The 15,294-nt window shown below is 42.8% G+C and overlaps 1 protein-coding gene across 4 annotated transcripts in view; it reads right to left on the bottom strand.

Moving 5' to 3' along the window:
• SETBP1 (SET binding protein 1) overlaps positions 1–15,294 on the bottom strand; it is a 376,778-nt gene that overhangs the window by 228,053 nt on the left and 133,431 nt on the right. The window lies entirely within an intron of this gene.

Here is a 15,294-nt window from a genome sequence, read left to right as displayed (position 1 = left end):
ACCAATAATAACAAAACCCTCCATTTATGGAATACATACATAGTACCAGGCACAGTGCAAAGTTAATCCTCTCTGAAACCTGATGAGGGAGGTACAATTATTTTTCAATTATAAATGAGGATTCTGAGCCTTGTGGTTATTAGCTACTTGCCCAAGTTCACATAGCTAGCAAGAAGTGGAGTTAGAATATAGGGTCAGGTCTGCCTGGCTCCAACAACCTGTGTCAGCCTCTGGCATATCCATTGTGAATAATCCAGATATAAGGTAACTAAGTGTCAGAAATGGACAGGATAATTAAAAGACATAATGACACTCAAAGAAAGAAAAGGTCAGAGAAGTTGGTAAAAGGAGTAAACTTCAAGGAAGAGACAGACCTTTGGAAGGGAGAATCTGAAACTTTGTGAACCGAGAGATCTCCCCTGACCACATGCTTTTCTACAGAAAGGAGAGAGTCAGTAAAGCCTTGGGCATCCCTGCAGGACAGGTTAGGTCTAAAATGATCCACCAAAACAGGTGAAACTGAGCTGGCTTTCCTCTGTGTGCGATCCTGCACCAGGTGAGGCCAGGATCAGAGAAGCACATCTCTGACAATGTTCACAAACAGTCCTCTGCTGCATTCAGAAAATGTGCAACTAGCCTTGCTCTTCATTTTCTTTCTTTTTCTTTTCTTTTTTTCTTTTTTTTTTTTTTTAAGGAGGTTTGGGAATAAAAACGAAAAAGGAAAGACGACTCTATACAAGGCCTTACCAAATAAGCACTCTGGAAAGTCACTGAGCAGAAAATTGAATTTAAGTTACCCCAAACGATACATATTCCCTATCCTCCCAATGCTTTGTGGAATGATCCACTCCCTCTATAAGAGACTCATGAAACCAAGGAAACATTTCAAACTGGAAAAAACACAACGTACTGTTTTGTGAATCCAGACTTTTGGAATCAATTCAAATTCTCCATGTATAAGGTTTCTTCCCCTCTCCTCCCTCAAAAGTACACAGTAACCCCAATCTTTTTGCAACAGTATGTTTTAAAATTTGTGCGTGGTTTTCCTGTATTCACTGCTTACAGAGGGATGGGAATAAAACTGTAGTAGGGTCAGTAAAGCAGAGGAGTAGTCCTAGTAACTGTTCTCTGACCACTGCTCTGCCCAGGGCCCATCTGATCACATCCCCAAAGTTGGCAACACACCGATGATAAGCAGAAACACCCTCCTTTGTATAAGCAAAATGGAGGTGGGGAACTTCAGTGTGATTGGAGAAGAGCCAAACATCTTCACATGACTTCCCTTCATCTGAAATTCTCCCCTTAGAGATGCCTCTAAGGTTTTTTTTTTTTTTTTATAATAAGAGAGGTATAAAATTGCAATCTGGGGAAAGCCTTTGCATCAGCTAGGCCAGTCCCCAAATTTTACAGTGGGGTAAAAGAGTACCTACATAAGGTTACTGCCTTGCATAAGAATTCAAGTTTTAGGGGCCACTGGGTGGCTCAGTCAGTTAAATGTCCGACTTCGGCTCAGGTCATGATCTCGCAGTTTGTGGGTACAAGTCTCGCATCATCGGGCTCTGTGCTGATGAATCAGAGCCTGAAGCCTGATTAATTCTGTGTCTCCCTCTCTCTCTGCTTTCCCCCGCTCATGCTCTGTCTCTCTCTCTCTCTCTCTCTCTCTCTCTCTCTCTTAAAAATAAACGTTAAAAAAAAAAAAAAAGGATTCAGGTTTTAAATTGCAGAAGCATTTCCCAAATGTGAATTTGTTTTGTATAATGTTGATCCATTCTGACCTTGGGTCAAAATAAATGTCCCATGGTCAAATCAGTTTGGGAAATGCTACACATATTACATCACCTCCTTTGTCCTCCCTTCTGTAGATTCGCAATGTGGACTTAAGTGCTGTATTAAAGATTCCAAGAGGTTCTACCATTAAGCACCCAGCTGTTTTCCCCCCAAAACTGATTGAGCTATCTAAAATTTTTACCATATGATTTCTACTAACGTGCAGGCAAATGAGTGTCCCAGTGTGAGCCATATGGGGAATACTGCATGATTTCATAGTATGTTCTCTTCTTTAAAAGGAAAATAACTCAGAGGTAATATTTCATAATAATTTATATTCAGTTATTTAGGGCATATCCAGTCTCAATTCCCTTTTGACAAGATGGGCTAAGCATTGGTAAGAATTTGGACACACAGAAGGATCTGAGATATTCTAAACTTTGACCAAAAAAATGACATTGGGCATGTCCAAATTTTACAGGGGGGACTGTGCCAGGCCAAAGGGATCAAAGCCAAGGACAAAACCAACTGACCACCTTACTTTTCTGCCATAGAAAGTCACTCTAGTTTAATCTTTAGGACTCTTGTTTGCTCAAGACAACTACTTTCTACTACAAGACAATGTTCCCACAATTCTGGAACTCACTTGTCATAACAATGGCAGACACACAGTAGGCATCTTAATGATGGTGTGAAATCTAAAATGGCATGTTGCCAAAACAGAAATCTGATGGTGGTGATTCTTCTTTCAGCAGAATGGAAATTGGGGTATGAATAGCTGCAGAATTTCGCTTTACTAATTATTTCTCCTATGCAGTTAAAAGAAAAGCTAAAATATTTTCACTTGTTTGATTGACTTAACAAGTTAAATAAACTCAGTGTAGATCCATTTTATCAGCAGAATCCAGTGTGATCAGTAGAATTATACCTGACCAAAAAGGAAAAAAAAATCATTAAGAGGTGCCAGTGCAATAGAGCAAATCAGTAACATTTGTAAGACGTGCTGAATTGGCGATCACGAGCAATGAGAAGGTGCACTGGCAACCCAGTTTGTAATAACACCTTAATGTCTCATCCACAGCTTCAAAAATCCCAAATGGATCCAAACAGGCCTTGTAGTGGGAGCCATTTCCATTCATTCTCTAGGTTAAATTAAATAAAGATTCAGCCTTCTTCAAGAAGTTAGGAAAGAAACTTCCACTATTGTTCATTATTTTTTTTCACTTATCATAGATGTCACTGGATATAGGGTTTGTCAGCCCAGTCAGCTCCAGCTGCCATACAAGATACCAAACACTGGGTGACTAAAATGGCAGACATTTCCTTTCCCATAGTGCTGGAGACCCCAAAGTCAAACATCCAGATTCTAAGAGAGTTCTGCTTCTGGTTCAAGTTCCCTTCCTGGCTTGCACATGGGCACCTTCTCAAGGTGACCTCACATGATGGAGAGAGCGAGCCAGCAAGCTCTCTGGTGTCTCTTCATAGAAGGGAACTAATCCTATTGGCTCAGGGACTCAAACTTGTGATCATTTTTCAACCTTATATAGTTTCTTTCTCCAAATATAGTTACATCGTGGGCTAGGGTTTTAATATACAAATTATGAGGGGACACAATTCAATCCATAGCAGGTCTGAAAATGCAAAGCATAAGTTTGTGGAGGCCTCCTTTCTTTCTCTCATCATCTTCTCTCTCTTTCTATCCACCTCCTTTCTGTCAAACTCTTCCAATTACACAGACTAGGAAAAACAGTCAATGCTCCAGAAATAATTTTCAAAGTGACTGAAAACAAATCAGAATGAATCAAAAACACCTCATCTCCTCAGCTGCTGCTGGAATCCCCATACGCAAGGATGTACCCAGTTCAGTGGTATCTGAGGGCTCATCCACTACATTGATGATGACTTATGATTCAAGAGCCAGGATCGGCAAGTCAGGACTTGCGGTAGCTCACAGACATTGAGCCCCACTGTTTTCACTGCCATGTTACAAGGCCATGCTCCACCACATTTCAGCATAATGGAACTTCCTAAGTATAGATCCCTCGGGCCCTGTTGGGAAAAGTCAGCTATGTAAGTTACAAACTGCTGCGATGATCTCTTTTTTTTAAAACCAGTGACTTGAAGACAACAAAGAGATATTTCAAATGTATTGTGAACAATGACAATATTTAGTGCATAGCCTCTTTAGAAGAATACTTTGAGAGGTGACTACACTTACTTGGAAGTATAATAAGGCCCAGTTTGTGTTTTGAAAAGTTACTCTCTTACTGTTTCATGCTCTGGATGGCAGCATGCCCATCCTCCTTCATTTGGGGCCATTGATAAAAAGTGCTAAGCTTAACTAGGGCTGAATTTGCACCGCTTTGTCGAATTTCCACTATTCTTCCTGCTCTCCATCTCCCTCCTATTAAACCTCAGAGAAAGTGGGCACACTCATGGAGGAGCCAATTGAGGCTCACAAATATGGCACACAGGGCGTGTAATGCTCAACTCAAGGATGTGCCATTCACATGAACTATATTGTAATGATAATGTTTGGTTCCCCCAAGGCCTCTATTACCTGTGCGGTTACTCTTTGTGGTATGAACGTATGAACTTAGTTGCCCAGGAGAGGAATAGTTTGTTATGTCCTGTTGAAAATGCTGGTCATCTATGGATTGATAGGCTAGGCTAAGACTCAAGATACCTGTATCTTCCCAAACCCTTGCATGGGGCTGGGCCACAAGGGGACTTTAGTGGAGAGTTGAGATATATATGCTGCAACAAAGAAATGTGTGAATGAGCTATCATTGAGATCTCTGGCTGCTCAGCCCTCACTGATTTATCTATTCCAAAGTCTGATTTGATCAATTATTTAATTATAAAGTCCTTGATTTCCTACCATAGAATCCAGGCAAGATTTTCATAAATTTCTTCTCTACAAAAACAAAACAAAACAAAACAAACCCAGAAATTTGTCACCAAACAGAAGATGCCATCACCACTGGTTAGCCCCATGCTTAGGTCATCATACTATTGTATTATGAACTGTAGCTTATCAATAAGTATCTCCAGGGCCAATGAAGTAAGAGAGAGAAGCTCTCCCAAAAGCATTCTCAGCCTGCAGTGGATATAAAGAAGAAAGCTCAAGAAATTGTAGTTTCCCTCCTTGGCCCTTTTGTGAGTCCAAAGCAGCTATTAGGGAGCATTGGTGTTCCTGGATTCTGTGCTAAACAAACCAATATTTGAGCCCCAGAAGGGCCGGGCTGGGGCTGGGCTCGTCTACAGGGGCCTCCTTTGTCTGGGGTTTGGAATCATTCCTTGGTTCCTTTTCACTAGTCCTCCCCACCCCCAGCTCCTGCCCCTCTCCCAATTCACTCTTTAAGAATTTATCCTGCTGCTTCTTTAACTCAGCATGTGTCTGGGCAGATGTCCAAGAACGCTGGCTTCAACAACGACAACAACAGGACCAGGAAAAAAAAAAATCCTCTACTTCAATTCAGTCCTCCCTGCTCTCCTAGCCCTCCCGCTCTCTCCTGGTTTTTCACAGCTCATGATTGATAATGTCCTCCTCTCTCTCACCCTGGGACTCCACATGCCTTTCTATTGGACAACACGGCCTCTGTGAGGCGACCTGGGAGTCCAGCCACTGGGCCCTGGGACCCCCTTGGGGTCTTTTGAGAGAGGAAAAAAGAAAGGCCAAAAGGGCCCCTGGATGGGGGCAGGCCCAACAGGTACAAAGCAACTGGAGAGCTGAATGCAGTGAACCTTTGTGCCAGGGCCAGGGCCTGGCAGCTCAGAGAGAGGGTGGCAAGGGGGTACCTCCTTGTCATCCTTTTCTTTGCCCTGTAAGAAAGGCAACAACACTGAGATTCCAAAGGACCAAGTATATTTTGAACCAGTGAAAATCCCTCTACCAGAACTTTCCTTTTGGACTCTTATTGGCTTCCCTTGAAATTCCTTAAGAGAAGATATCACATATTTGATTGTATTTTGATACAACAAGTTTCAACTAACAATTATTGAGCACCTATGAAATTCCAGGTACTATGCTAGTTGTTTATGTGTAATTCCATTTAATCCTTGAAACAAGGTAATAGTGATTCCTTATTAACAGGTGAAGAAACGAGGCACAAAGTGATTAATTCCCTTGTCCTGGGTCACACACCTAATATGTAGCAGTATTGTAAGTTAGGCTCAGGTCCTGTGATCCCAAGGGCCATACTATTCCTATTCTATTCTGCTGTTCTAGTAACCTTTGAGAAATGAAAGAATGACTGAATATGACTGAATAAAAAGTTCCTAGAAAAGGTGGGGACATTATTATTATTTCTATTATTATTATTATTATTATTATTATTATTATTATTTGCATCATCCAGTAAATCTGCATCAGGAAATCTGCAGCAGCCAGGAAATTATTTTATTCCTTATGACTGTCTTGGGATAAATGGGTCAGATGAGGGTTACCCCAAAGTTGATGAACCATATCATCTTATTCTACTTTGGAAATGTTTTCCTGGATTTCCAATTTAACTTTATATCCTCTACATTTCAAGGAGGTCAGTTTGAAAGCCAGCTTGCTTGATTAGTGTTTATCTTTTCTAAAACTGGACCTGAAAATACTGTCTACTACATAAGAAACAATTCCTGTTTAAAGATACTTTGGGAAATATTCTGCAGGTATATGTGTGCGTTTTGTTAAATGGAAGTGGTCGTATAAAATATTTCCCATTTCCTTGTAGCTTCCAGCAAACCTACAGCCCAAGTCAGTCACCCAAGGTAGATGATCAGAACTTTGAAGGAACCAGATAGCTATCACTCTGTTCAGATGATTTCTGCTTTGCCCTTCCCATAATAGCTGGATTTTGTATTATGCTTATAAACCTCTGAAATTCCTTTAGAAACAGACAAGGTATAACTTCTTGATAAGTAAACAACCGATATGCATTCCTATCCCAGGCTATCACCATAATATGAAAAAATCTTACCTAATGTCCACACCTAGAGATCAAGCAGAGTAAGACAGAGCAAGTTTCTGAATAAAAGATAAAAAATAACTCTATGACTGGGTAAGCAATGTCCTGGAGAGGCTGTGCCCCTCTCTCCTGGGAGAAGAGCTGAGAAGCCACTAACCCAAGTCCAAGTAGAACAGAGGAACAGTGTCCATGCAGAAGAGTGCAGTCCCCATGTCTCCAGCAAGACCAAGACTCTTCTTTGCTCCTTTTTCTCCTAGCACTGGGGCCACGACCCTTTACCTACTGTCCATAGTGATCCACCCCATTCTCCATTGGATTCCTAGCCACTATGTCCCTTTCTCATTGCCCCCTCCTCCTTCTTCTCTCCCCTCTTCTTTTTATGAATTGCCTCAAAATGGCAATGCTCTTGGGGGAAAAAAAGGAGGAGAGATAGGAGATAGCCCAAAGCTGTAACTTCTCATTTAGAAAAATATTTTGCTAGTGTTAAATATTTAGTGGGTTTTTTAGAATAAAAGCTAAGGGCATACCCATGGAAATGTTTTGTGAAACCTTCAGAAATATAGAAGAGCAATCAAGAAATCCATCAACAAATACCTACAGAGCACTGACTTTAGGCAGGCACTGGGTCAGTAGGGTATGACAATAAAAAAAAAAATGTGAATGGAGAAACCTCCCTTAGAAAGGATATAATCTAGTGTACCTGCCACATTAAAAAGCCATACAAGTGAATCACACAAATCATACAAAACCCTTTACATGATGTTGTATGAAGCGAATGACCAGGTATTAGGCAGAGTGTACCAGAGATGAGACGTGTACTGGCTCTTAGAGACAGGATGCTCTGTGAGGGACCCAGCAGAGGGGAGGCTTGAGATGAACACTGAAGGACGGGTGGACTGTAAGAGCAGCCAAGAGGCAGGGAGGCTGCCATCTTAAGATCCATACTCTCCTCCCCTATCCCCCACCCCCCACCTTCCAAGGCACCACAACTAGTCTCAGGATTTGTGCAGGGGTGTAGAGATGGGACCTGGGTGGAGTTTGGGATGACAGAGACATTGTCAGGACACTGGAGAGTCATCCCCTCAGCCACTTGGAATTATTGCCATAGTTGCTCTTTTTTTTTTTTTAATTTTTTTTTAATGTTTTATTTATTTTTGAGACAGAGAGAGAGCATGAGCAGGGGAGAGGCCGAGAGAGAGGGAGACACAGAATCGGAAGCAGGCTCCAGGCTCTGAGCTGTCAGCACACAGCCCGATGCGGGGCTCGAACTTACGAACTGTGAGATCATGACCTGAGCCAAAATCAGATGCTCAACCGACTGAGACACCCAGGTGCCCCAGCCATGGTTGCTCTTAAGCCAAAGTGCTTTTGCACTGAAGATTCATCAAGTATTGTTCTCTTTTGTATTCAACTAATCCCATTGCTCACCTCAAGAACATGTAACAACTAAGCAGTATGATGAAGAGAAAAGTCAAATTGCTTCTTACTTGTGAATCAAGGGCACTGGCCTCCAAGATCGTTTTGGTTCTCATACTTAACATTATCTGCATTTCTACTTCTTTGGCACTTGGCTAATAAGGATCATTCCTATTTCCCTTTTGCACAAAAGCCCCCATTTGAAAAGCAATGAATCTGTGTTTTTGCAAGGTTTTAACTTCCTTGACCTAAGAGTGACCTCTTAGGCCCTTCTGTATTGCTGTTGCATGTTCTAGAATGCCTTCCTGTTGGTATGTGGTACTGACACCCCCAACTCATAAGACTTAGTGGATGCAAGTCCTGATCACAAAGCAAATGTTTTCAGCACCAAATAATAAGGCTAGGCATAAAAAAAAATGCCATCTATGTCCTGCTAAATAAAAGATGTGTTCTTCAGTTATTCATTTTCTTAAAATAGAACCACAATTACTAGAACAGGGAGGGAGAACCTAGCATTGGTTTTTGTTTTGTTAGGTATTCTCCCCCAGATGGATGGAAGCATGTGTCTTTTTCATTAATATCACCTGCAAGAAAACAAAGCCAGGAATGTTTATTTCTTTTTAGGCTATTAAATGCTAACAGCTTTCAGGTAACCAATATCTACTCTAGGATTTAGAGTCTGCTTGATATTTTGTGTAGGCAGCCATATATTCTAATGAATAACTCATAAGGAGCTAAGCAAAGGTAAAGTCTTTTTTATTTCTATACTCAAACTGGAAACAATTGCATAGTTGGTGACTCTGGGCCATAGCCATGCATGTACCTGTGAGGAAGAGCATTGGGGGACATCTCATTCAGACACCTAGGTTTTCAATGATAGACCAGCCATTGTCATGCACCACCTCTGTCACAGTAGGGAGTGAGCTAGAGTCCAGTTCTCCAGGCTGACACCTGTAATATCTTCAGTGGGGGCAGCTGGAGGGTGAGGCTGGTTGGACAGGAGGGTTATTAGTAAAGGAGGTTGCAAAGAATTGCAGTCTCGCAGCCTAAATGTAACCTAGTCACTTTTTTCCACAGCAGGTGGTGGATTCTACAAGGAATTAGGGAATCGATACCTGAAGAATTGAAACACCTATGACATTTTGATTGGAATTTGTTTGCTAATCAGTGGTTTAGTATCAACTGTCAATTATTTTAGGATGCAAATTGAAATTGGTAAGTATTCATATTAAAGACACTGCAAGAAGCTATGAAAACATGCTAGAAGATAAAAAAGGGAGTACAACATGATTGTTTTTTTTAAGAAGCTATAATTTTCCAGATTACAATTCATCACCTGGACTGCCTGGTGATGAAGAAGTTGGGGATAGGTAGCCCTGAACTTAAATAACTCTTCTCACACTCCCTATAAGAAAAAAAGGGATGCTAGGTCAAACTAAAGGTCCACAAAAGCAAATTTTCTCCCCAAATCAGTCATGCTTCAACCTGGATCACTCCACTCTGCAGAGCCTAAGTCACTGTCATACTGATAAATGCAGTTACTCAATCAGCAAACAATGATCGAACAGTTACAAGGAAATCAAAGAAATAAAAGGAGAGATAGTGGGTTTTAATCAGTAGAGGTATATCCTTTGTATAGTGGCTCCAGAGAACCACAGCCCATTCTGCCTTTCTGCTCTAGACAGAGCCACACCAGAATGAGCTGTGCATCCACAGATGTGGGGTACAGCTCCCCAAGGCAGGTGTCCCTAGCGAGGAACAACACGCAAATCCCCAGATATGCCAACGGGATCCATATCCTTGATGATCAGCCCTGATTCTGAGGACATTCTTTTGAACGCTTCTTTTTATTATGCTTCTTTTTATTTCCACCCATGGTTCTTCCCCACCCACTGCTGTGAAAGACCAGGAGCCAGTCTATTCCAATATATTCAACAATACTACAAGCACTTACTTAACACAGCCATGTGTCAGGAACAGAGGAGTAGGAGGGGAGTCCAAAGCCTTTAAGAAACCAAAGGAGAAGAAAGACAGGTGCATAAACAGGAAAAGGGAAACAGGAAAAATGAATTCTTTATTAGAAGGATGGCTGAAGGAGCATGGGAGCAGCTATAGGTGAGGATGCAAATCTTCTTCTGGAGAAAGCAGGGACAGCTGAGCTTGGAAAGTCTCTGAATAGGTCAATTCTAGACAGAGGGAGCACTGCATACAAATGCACAGGGGTAGAGAAAGATAAAGAATGTCTGAGGAAATTCAGGACAATGCCAGGTGCAAAGGAAAGAGAGGTAAGATTGTAAAGAGCTTGGATTCTGCTTTACAGAGTTTGGATTTTATTCTGTAGGTGTTGTGGAGCCAGTAGGGGGTTTTAAGCAACACCTTTCTGGGAGGTGGGCAAAGAAGGAATAAATGTCCTGATTTTATATATGAAAACAATTGCAGCACATAGAGATCGTGTCTGAGGGCAGTCAGCCAGTGAGGTTTGGAACATAGGTCTCCCTACTCCTAACCCAGACTGCTTTCCACCAACACAGGCTGTTCCCAGAGTCAATGTATCTTTGTGGGAAGCAATATATCTCTCCGGACATCCTGTGGGAAGCAGAATCCTTACCTGCCAATAAGAAATTGTAATCCTCTTACTTCTATGAAAGGAAATGTTACTTTGATGGCTCCCAAGCTACCAGGTATACATTTCTCTCAAGTCACTTACCAGAATGTCACTGTGACGATACATCCATCTGTCTTACTGTACTAAATCGTGAGCTCCTTGAAATCGGAGACTGTGTCTTCAGTCAGTCTCTGAGACAAGTGTTAACTGAGCAATCACCATGTCCCAGGCACTGTGCTAGACACGCAGTATTTCCCTCTGAGTGACCTAGACATGGCTTCTGTCCACCAGAGCCATTTCATCCCCGTATTTCCAGTGCTTGGGCATGGGGGTCGACACTCTGAAAAAGGTGTGTGAATGATGGAGTGGGTAGAACAGGGAGTGCTATTTTTTCCCTCAACATCACAGAGGTTTCCTGAAGTTGTGCCCTGTGTGTGCACAGCTTGCAGAGGACAAAAAGCCTGAGTGTAAACCCCTGCCCACATCCCCGCCCCCGCCTCTGCCTCCCCCACCATTCAGAAACGCTGAGCTGAGGATGGAGGCACACACCAGGCTAGACTTCACAGGCCCAGGCCAGATAGAGGATAAGCAGGTGCCAGAACTCCTTCTGTCTGGTGGCCAGGAAAACACCGCATCAGAAGCTCCAAGACTTAGGAAAGCAAGGAGTGGATGCCTTCACTGCCTTCTAGTGTCTTCCCCTGGTCCATTTATGATTCTTACCTACCTTGCGTGATCGAGGAAGAAACTAAAGCCCTGAAACAGGGAAACCACTGGGCTGTAGGTTGAGCACTGGGCTCCAGAACCCAAGCTCCAGTCATGTTACTGCCCACCTGCCACGTGGCGCTCAGCTGGGTGGCTCTAAGCCCAGCTGAGGCTGGCCTGGTGAGGAATGTTCTCCTGCTGAGCAAGCCAGAAAGAGCCGCCAGCAACTGCTGCCACTCCCCCACGAACCAGCCAGCCTCCTTAAGCCCCATGGACTAGCAGGCCTGGTACAGCTTCCAGCTGCCAGCCCATTCCACCACCAGCAGTGACTGGCAAGTACCACAGGGCACCCCTTTTTGTGAAAGAGTGAGCCTGCCTGCCCAGACCTGGCCATGGTCTTTACCTGTTGCTGTTGCTTGGGATCAGTTCAATTTTCCTTGTCCTCAGGGTGTACACGTGGGATACATGCAAACCTACTTCATTCTGGAACAATCTTTCTCAGTGGAAATTCTTAGTGTCCACTTCCTACCTGCTGGCTGTATTTTAACCCGAGTGCAGCATGATCACCTGAGCCAAGGCAGATCCAGGCAGTTTCCACTTTCTTTTTCTTTTTTTGTATCCATATGAGATGACGGATGTTAACTAAACTCACTGTGAAAATCATTTCACAATACACACAAGTCAAATCATTACGCTGTACACCTTAAATTTAAACAGTGCTTATATCCTAATTATATCTCAGTAAAACTAGGGAAATAAAAGACAAACACTGGATCCCCAGTACAAGGTTCTGACTGTGAGTCTCACTTCTGCAGCCTGCTCAGTACCTTGAGTAGGCTATCAACCTCTGGACTATAGTGTCCTACTACAATACAGGGGTGCCCTCTGTTACCACTCAGGAGGCTGTAAAGATTGAGAGAAAGGGCTTCCATTTCTGTTTGCACCTCCACCTACTTCCAAAAATGTTTGTGTGACTGTCTGAAAAGAAGGAAACATAAGCTAGTAAGACTTACTATAAAAAGAAAAGCTCCACTGCTATGCAGAGGAAGGAGGAGAAGGGAAAATTATACCCACACTCTCAGATGACGGAGTGGTGGGTAAGTGTTCCTCAGTTCTCATGGGAGAGGGCATGAGCTCTGGCCGTATCTGGTGCTTGATCTTGGTGATCAAAGGAAACCAGGTGATCGCCCACCCCCAACTAAAGGTGACATTTTGATTCATCTTTGGAAAACTAACATGACACAAATATCAAGAGGTAAAAGGGACGTCTATTTCTCACTCTCAAGTATCTGTCCTAATGAAACAATCCCAGAGAATAAAAAGCTACCTACAAAATTATTTGCCTGCTTTCAAAAGTCCAATAATAGCAAACTATTAAAACAAATGTGGGGCGTGTGTGTGTGTGTATGTGTATGTGTGTGCTCAGTGAAATATTATCTAGTCACTAAAATCACTAACAACAAATGGAGAAGTATTTGTGACAATATTTTTTGAAAATTTTTTATGTTTTTATTTTATTTTTGAGAGAGAGAGAGAGAGAGAGAGAGAGAGAGAAGTCGGGGGCGGAGGGAGGGAGGGAGGGGTTGAGAGAGAGACACAGAATCCAAAGCAGGCTCCAGACTCTGAGCTGTCAGCACAGAGCCTGATGCGGGGCTCGAACTCACTGACTATGAGATCATGACCTGAGCTGAAGTGGGACGCCCAACCGACTGAGGCACCCAGGTGCCCTGTACTTGTGACAATATTAAGTGAAAGCAAATTCACAGGGATAGAAACAATGACTGGAGCACTGAAGCATGTTCTCACAGACAGAGATGGTTAGAAGGGTACTGTAACAACTGAACATAATCCCATTAAATGTGTGTGTGTGTGTGTGTGTGTGTGTGTATTTCTTTTCTTTTCATGAAAAGAACTCTCAGAATGTTCTTATAAATGCTTTTGTGAAAATAACAAACATCAAAGAAATAATCCTTCATGTCCCCTGGGCCTCTGTGTAGGCCACCTTTAACTTTGCAAGAGGTAGGCAGGTATGATTTCAATCTTCTCAAAAGTGATTCACATCAGTGGAATGGGGGCAGGAGTTAAGACACTAAATGAAACCCACTAAGGACACTTGTCACCTTGGCAACCTTTGGTCACTACCCCAACGGCCATGGACACCAGCTGTAAACCAAAGGAGTCCGTGCATCAGAGTGGAAAGCACGCTGTTCTGAGGGTCTTGGGCTCACTACTGCCTGACCTTGGCCAAAGTCATTTCATAGTTCTAGCCTCATTTCCTCATCTGCAAAACAAGGAGGCTGAGATCAACAAAGTCCGAAGTCCTTCTTTTTTTAAGGTTCAGTGATTTTATGATCCTCTGCATTGCCACTGGAATAAATTTCTTTTTTATATATGAAACAGTTTGTAACGAAATATCTCTATAATTAAAAAAACAAACACCTGCCTCTCAAAAGACAACACAGACTAACAAAAGAGTGTGTAACATGGTGTTAGACAAGGTTTCAAATCCAGGCCTGCCACTTCCTGTTTAGGAGATCACTTAACACTGGGGTAAAAGAGGATTAAATGTGATAAGTTACAAAACTCAACATGGATGCAGAGTGATGGAGACACCTGCTTGAAACAGGTAAGTCTGCAGCAAATAAACAGCAAGATATAGAAGTCCTATGCAATAACCCACCTATTCTTGGAAGATCTGAAGATGCTCTGAAAGGTTGTAGATTTCCAAGAACCATAAAGGTTATAGATTTCCAAGAACCAGAAGAAAGGTCATAGATTTTTCAACACAGTTCGGATTTCTCAGTTCACATAATCTGATGGCTCACTGTCCCCAGGACACACATGTCCCAGGTTTTGTTCGGAACTGTGGCTGCCCACAGTGCACCTCCTGGCTCCGCAGAGACCCACAATCATCCCAGACCAAGATGACTGATTTTAAAGTGGTTATAGTCACCACACACTTTCCCCACGCAGGTATAACGCTCAAGTGCAATTGAGCTCATTATTTGGCCAGATTCTTGCCTGGGTTCTGCGTTAGGGTGGTCAAATGGACAATGACAGAGACTGGACATTATATTTTTGAGTCCCCAGTATTTAACCATGTGACCCTAGGAAAGTCACTTGCCCAGTCTGGGATGTGGTTGCCTGGTGAGGAGGCTGGTCTGGAACATAATTAAGCCTCCAGCTTTCAAATGCAATGTTTCTTTCTTACCAGCCTGCACTCCTAGCAAAGTCTCTTGGCTCTCCCCTTACCCCTACACTAAGTCATTTGGATCCATGGCCTCTTGGTTTTACCCTCAAGGATGCAGCTGGGCTGGTGCTGTGTGCAGATTTGCTACTTGTCAATTGAGGGAATGCACAAAATGAGCCCGAAGATTCCTAAATGCTGTCTGGATTTAATCCAGGGCAATATTATTATCTGACCCCAAACAGAACAAGCCCTGGAAGATGGTCAATTTCCTTAAGTCGGTGGCTGGATCCATGTTTCATGCGTTCTTGTCAGCTCAAAGCAAGACACACAGTATTCTGGGTCAGAAAGAGGTGAAAGGACCCATTGGGGAAGAAGGGAGTGTGGAGAGTAATCAATTTAAAAGATATTTTGTAAAAAATCCTAAGTGCTTTTTTGTTAAAACTCAGTCTAGAAGAATAAAAACTTAAAGGGGAGGGGGACAATGTGGGTGATGAGCTGAGGGGCCCTATTGCACTGAACACGGGCCTCTGACAGATTGTAAAAGCAGGCAGCTGAGGACTCATTCAGAGAAAGGCTGTACTTCTCTCTGCAACGCCCTGGTGTCCACAGAGGGGCTGTGTCTTGTCTTGATAACTGGACATCGATGGGAAAATTCC

The sequence above is a fragment of the Leopardus geoffroyi genome, chromosome D3, assembly GCF_018350155.1.
Source record: "Leopardus geoffroyi isolate Oge1 chromosome D3, O.geoffroyi_Oge1_pat1.0, whole genome shotgun sequence".
Lineage (NCBI taxonomy): Eukaryota > Metazoa > Chordata > Mammalia > Carnivora > Felidae > Leopardus > Leopardus geoffroyi.
The sequence above is the reverse complement of the archived record's forward strand: the minus strand, read 5'-3'. Positions and strand labels throughout refer to the sequence as shown.